Source organism: Dermacentor variabilis, chromosome 8, assembly GCF_050947875.1.
Source record: "Dermacentor variabilis isolate Ectoservices chromosome 8, ASM5094787v1, whole genome shotgun sequence".
Taxonomy (NCBI): domain Eukaryota; kingdom Metazoa; phylum Arthropoda; class Arachnida; order Ixodida; family Ixodidae; genus Dermacentor; species Dermacentor variabilis.
In genome coordinates, this window is record NC_134575.1 from 114,636,049 (window position 1) to 114,642,818 (window position 6,770).

Genomic DNA, 6,770 nt, shown 5'->3' on the forward strand with positions numbered 1-6,770 from the left:
TACATGAATATCTTGGGAAATATCTACAAATATTCGTCAGCTACACGGGTTCTACACAAAAAAAGTAGAAAGTTATCTGTTAAGGAGGAGTTAGGTAAGAAGACACAATGTCTCCAATGCAATAAACTGCATGCTTACAAGAATTATTAAAGTTATTAGACACGGAAAACTATAGCATAGCAGAAAACTAGGCGGGGTGATAAAATAAGAAAATTTGCCGGCGCATATAGGAATCGGCTAGCGCAAGGCAGGAGACAGGAATCAGAGGTCATTGGGAGAGGCCTTCGTCCTGCAGTGGAAATAACAATAGGTTGATACTGATGGCAGCAATTATTCGCGCCACTAAGTCCACTATACGCACGACGGAGTGGTGTCCGCACAGTTGCAAAGAAGGAACGCCAGCGTTTGTTGGGAGAACACGTATGGCAGTACTGAGAAAGAGAACTCAGCCCCGGCTCCTGCAGTGCAGATTGATCGAAGCGTAAGGATATGTTCACTTGGCTTCATTGTTTTTGCTGCCAAAGCTGCTGCACCAATCACGTCTCTCGAGCTTTTCTAATCTAATACGCCTGGAACGCGCATGCGACGTCTATAGTGGGTCAGCATGGCGGTGGCGGCGCCGATGGCGCGAATTCATCTAGAGTGTCCATGTAATTGTAATCACTCTAAGATATGCACATTTCTAACACTGCTGGGAACCAAGCTTGTTCTATAATTGGTAGGAACTAATGTTCTGCGAAGCCTTTTGCAGGTAGCTGGCCATGGATCGTAGATGTTAGCTCCGCAAATAGTTGTCTGATGAGCCAAATTGTTTCTGCAAGATGAACCATTCTGCGTGGGCTGGTGGTCGTATTACGACGACTACCGCGAAGGGCATCACCACTGATTTATTGTTCTCCGGTGTGGGAACATTGCAGCCTTTTGTGTGAGGACCTCTTCAAAACCCCGAGACGGCATACTATGAAGAAAAAATGGTACGTATTATCCTTCATACCCAAGTTGTTGCCATGCGACGTGGCACCCACGAAGTGCACTGGGGAAACTGACAACCATTTCTACATTGGCTTTCTGCGCCCGTGGCGTTTGCTCATGTTGTCTCGCTATTATTGCGAGACAATATTATCTGCTTTGCAGGCACTTTGTTGTAGGTATGTGGGGTTCTGTCCAACATCGGTTTCGGCCTTTTGAATAGAAAAATCTCTTCAGCTGCGCAATGATGGGATTAAACCGGGGCTCCTGAGAAGCACATGCCGGTTCATTAACTAATTTTATTATGCTTATTTATGGATCCGCAGTCATACATACCTCAAGTGTCATAACAGCGCATTCTGGGCAGTGTTTGCTTCAATGAGGCTAAGGCAGTTTTCATGCACTTCATTTGTATACTCTTCTAGACACCTATGGCTTCTGCACTTTTCTTCTAACAGCATCCCAGGGCGCAGATTTGGCCCTTTACTCGACATAACGCAATCACATTTTGCCTTCCAATCGATATGAAAACCCAGAAGCAGCCAGGCTTTATAGCACCAGCTGTTATGCCTGGCTTGCAGCAAACACCGTTTGAGCATAATTCCAGAAAGGAAAGAAGTTCATGTTTCGCACGGTGCACAGTCGCGCTCAAGCCCGGTAAGCACGACAGAGCAATGACAATTAAACGGCGCGAGATTTCTTCCACGGAACATAGGGCACTGTTTGCAGACCAAGCTACCAAAATAAATTACGTTCCTTTCAAGCCTTAGGCGGTAGAACCTGCTCGTGAAAATAATTTTTAAAAAAGAATTATCTTCCAAAGGCGTTCACTGGCGGCATTCCCAGTTGAAAAACACAACAGGAAAGTTCAGTCTGTCGTATTTTGAGACGTTGTTTCCGTAGTTCTGTTGTCTGTAATGTGACGTCCTGTAGTAGAAAGTTCTGTAGTTCTTCATAAATATTTAATTAAAAATTGACAGAGACCTCCTTAAGGCTATATAAATTTGTTCGTACAATAAAGAAAAAAATAAAAGTAAAAAAAAAACGTCCCCGTCGAGGATTTAAGCTTGTGACCTCACGATTCTGAGCCCGGCATCTTACCCCTGCACCACTCCTCACTCTTTTTCTTTGCTTTATTGCATGGAATTATCGGTACTGTCAAACCAATGCAGTTAAATTACATATGAACATATAAGAGAAACAAATTCACAGATAGTATACAGTCCAATGACAGTTCAAAATTCTGGCTAACAAGCACAAGCGTCCAGACGCGAAATCCATTCAGGCACGGGATCATATGTAGCCACCACACTACGGACTTGAGCAGTCTCTTCTCGGAAGATAGACCTTGTCGAGTGAGGTGGCTCGGCATGTCTGTCGATCATTCGACTTCTCAATAATGAATAAAGTCCTAATAACATAAACAAATCATATGCTGTATTACTGGCTGTCTTTTTAAAAGGAAGGAACCGGATACCATAATATGTGAGAGGAAAGTCCTTTTTGATAGTTCTTTGCAAAATGTCCCAAAAAAGAAAGGCGTCACGACAAAGTATAAAGCAACGTTCTATTGTCTCGAGTTGATTGCAAAGTCTATAATCTGTATTCCAGGGTACATACAGTCCTTTTTCCTGAAGCCACGTTCTAACTGGCAGTGTGGAGGTGTGCAGCTTAAAGACAAGCGTTTTCGCTGCTGGCGCAATGCCCATTCTACGGACACGGCAAAGAGCATCTTGACCAAATAGAGACAGATACGGATTTCGGTACAGAGATTCAGGGAAAAGGTTATCTATAAGTGCTACACTTAGTGACGTGCGATTAACGGTAAACAAATATTCAAGGGTGAATCTGGCTTTTAGGAATTAAATAGTGTCGACAAGTTCCTTTAGGAAGCTCCATAACGGTAGTTCTTCAGCAAAGTTTGTCGTGACAAAAAGAAAAGGGAGGTGTGACGCAAGACGTGTTCGATTAACTGCGAGAAGGAATGGATGACAGACATTTTTAAGGTAAAATAAGCGCATGACCAATTATCGCACAAACAAATGCACAAGACCCAGCCCTCTCTTTTCAAGCGGGAGAAAAAGGTTGTCCCTTCTCATGGCTTCTCATGATGAATGCCAAATAAAACATGCAGATATTCTGTGAAATGCCTGGTCATGGACACGTGAGCAGTGCAAGACCTGCAGAACATAAAGAAGCTTAGAAGCGAGAAATGTATTGCAAGCCTTGGCTCTCGCAAAAATCGATAAATCACGTCCCTGCCAGGTTGTCACCTTTCGACGGATAGTGGTTATCGTGGATGTCCAATGAGGTCAACTATTACGGAAGTTATCGAGAGGTGCTCCAAGATATCGCACCGGAGACTGATTGCAATGAATATTCGCGAATACAGAGGGAGTGAGCACCCACATGCCTAGCCAAAAGCCTCTACTCTTGTCAAAATTTACAGTAGCTCCTGCAGTCTCACAGAAACGCAGATTAGCGTTTATTGCCTTGGTAATGCTTGGCTTATCAACGCAAAGAAGGCAATGTCTCCTGCATAAGCTAAGACTTTAATTTCCTCATCGGCATACCTGTATCCTTTAATGCTCGAGTCGCAAAGCACGCTTAAGCAAAGCGGTTCCAAGTATATGGCGAAGAGTAAAGGCGAGAGCGGACAACCCTTACGAACGGATGACTGTACTTGTATTATATCTGAGAGGGTACGGTTCACAATTAACTTTGTAGTGCAATGTTTATAATAAAGTGCCATACCATTGTACAATACATCCCCTAATTGAATATGTCGCAGTAGCTGGAACAAAAAATTCGTGTTGAACCTTATCAAAGGCCTTGGCGAGGTCAGTCTGGAGAAGGGGGAGCTACTTGATCCGTACTACCCTCTATGCACTCAAGGAGTGAACGTGCGATATGAACATTTGTCTATATAGAGCGGCCTCGAATTCCGCATGTTTGATGATCACCTACTAATTTAGTAATGACTGTCTGCAATCTTTTTGTTAGTACTTTTGCAAATCTGTTGTAATCCACGTTACATAACGATATCGGCCTATAACCGTTTACTCTCTTTATTGTTTTATCATCAGTGCTCTTTGGTATTAAGGTTGTGTGACCCTGATCGAACGATGGAGGAAGCTCACTATATTGGTAGGCTTCCTCGAAAAGCTGCTCCAGAGAAGCACACAGGAATTCCTGCAGTTGCTTTATCAAATTCAGCAATAAGGCCATCAGGACCAGGCGTCTTGTTCATCTGCAGCGTTTCGACGGCAAAATTAATTTCTTCTCGAGTTATTGGCCCATCAGCGCTGAGTCGATCATCTTCTTCTAAGTGTGGCATAAGGGAAATAAACTGATCAGCGTTTTCTTCGTATCCATTCTGAGGCTTAACTGCAGTGAAAAGATCTTTATAGTGAGCTTCAAACAGGGTTATTATTTAGGACGTTTCTGTGTGTATAGACCCACCAGACTCAATTTCCAATATTTGCTTCGAAAGCGCGTATCGCTTTTCATCACCGAGAGCCCTTATTGTGGGCGGCTCTTCTGTGAACCGAGCTATGCGTGAACGCACCATTGCTCCTTTGCACACTTCCGTCTCATATTTCTGTATTTGTGCACGAACTGTATTTATTTCATCGCTATACAAAGCTGGTTCCTTGCTTTCGAAAGCGTGCAGCTTGTGAAGTAGATCATGAAGGTAATGCTTTTCAGCTTTTTTTCTCTGAGGCAGCTCACATGAAATGGCAATCGCCTCATTTTTTACTCTATTTTTGAACATTTCCTATTGAGCAAACAAAGGAAGCTGTTGACATTGTGTTATTTCTAGCCATAATCCTTTCACTTTGTTCACAAAACTGTCCTCTCGCAAAAGTTTTGTATTAAGATTCCGCAGTTCCCAGTTTGGAGCAAACTTGCGACATTCTCGGGGACCCCATGAAACAGCTACTAAACAGCAGTCTATCAAAAATAGAGGCTTCACGGCGTAGTTTTGAATGTTAGACCAGAGATTCGTCGAAACATACACAAGATCAAGTCGAGCATGGGGGACGCCTTGAAAGTGCGTGAACCGCACCCAAGAAGTTGTTTAGGCGCTCACGCCTATTAGATTGTGATCTTCCGTTAACTGATGCGGGAAAGTAGCAATTGCATCATAACGATTAGTTAGGTATGAGCACGGAGTAAGACATTTAGGAGGTGAAACTCCCGTCAGCGCGAGCGATTGCGGGCAACCAGATAAGGTCACAATTGTTGTATGCGCCGACGAGACCGTATACAGTGGCGGCGCCATGCGGCGCGTCGTAGAAGCCGCAGCGAAAAAAAAAAATGCAGCGCCCGGGCAGGCGGCTTCGGCGCGCTCTCAACGGCGGTAATTTCTTTCCAGGCCGCCAGGCGCCGCCAGCACGATAACGGCTCCGCGGGCACGTGACTTTTTCTGGTCGCCGCAAACAGCGGAGTTTCCACTCCTAAATGTTTCTTGCCCCGTGGGTATGAGTGACCTCTGGAATGACAAACACAGTTGAAGTCTCCCGACAGTACCAAATCTCTGTCAGTATCTAGGAGCGGAGCAAGTGAGAGAAAGGAAGCCTTCCTGTCACTCACTTTTGAGGGTGCGTAAACGCAAATAAATCGCCAATTACGGGAATGAAAAGAGAGGTCACAGCATATAAGGCAGCCTTCCCCATCAACACGTAGCGAGAATGAAGAATGATTTAACTGCTTTCTGACTAACAAAAAGCATCCAGCGCAAGCACCACATGCTTGGCTAATACACACCTCGTAATCAGGTTGAAAAGTTTGCAGCGCAAGGTTAACATCACCAGCAGACGATATCTTTGTCTCTTGCACTGCACCAACATCAACTTCATGCTGCCTAAGCACGTGTAGTAACTGCTGCTGACGCCTTATATACCTCGGCCCACGTACGTTGAGTGTCGCTACGCATAAGGGGAGGGTGAAGGCGGTAGCCATTTTGCTCACCTAAAGCTTTTGTGTTTCATCGCCCTTGGCCACAGGTAATTCTGTGGTCTTGCTCCCTTTGGACTTCTTTGTGGCACTCTCCTGACTACGCTGATAAAACCGGCGCGGCACATTATCACCAGGAGAGGGAGTTCGCTGAGCACTAGGAGATACTTTCTCGGTCGCTTGTCGTGCACTTTCTATTGCTTCGTCGTTGCATGGTGCCGGACGTTTCCTTGCCTGACTTGTGTCCATCGCCTCTTCCTCTTCTTCCTTGTCATCAGGGGGCTTTTCTTTAAAGCTTGCTAGGCCTGGTGGGAAAACTGAGTGATCCTCGCCTGTAGCTTCGCTAGTATTACTTGAGCTGTTGTGACGGCTTGGCATTGGCTTCAAGGTCTTCGTCCCTAATGCCACCTGTAGTCTCTCCGGTGGCATCTACTACCTCTGTAGAATCCATGAGATGATCCAGTTGTGGCTCGTCTGCTCTATATTGTCCAGAACGAAGCTCATTGGCGCAGGTGGACATGTAAGCGTCCGCTGAGTGACCAAATCGGTGGCACTGTAAGCATCTCGGTGTATTGCATTGTCGCCGAGCGTGTCCCACACGCTTGCAGCGAAGGCACAGCGGAGGCCTACAGGGGATAAGTACGAGGCACTGGTGTCCATAAATGTATATAATGTGCGGTATTGAGCTTACGGTGATAGTGTCCTTGAGGACCAACGAAACCTCCCGGTTTGTTGTCACCCACTGTTCCATTCCAGTGCATCTCCATACTTCTCTCTCCACCGACTTCACCTGACCGTAGGCCTGGAACGCCTCTTCAACGCGTCGTGGTTCAAGGTGAGGT

The 6,770-nt window shown here is 45.4% G+C and overlaps 1 pseudogene; it reads right to left on the bottom strand.

Annotated features, from left to right (window-relative positions):
* Positions 1-2,216: 2,216 nt before the first annotated feature.
* Positions 2,217-3,380, bottom strand: LOC142591532 (uncharacterized; annotated as a pseudogene).
* Positions 3,381-6,770: the final 3,390 nt, after the last annotated feature.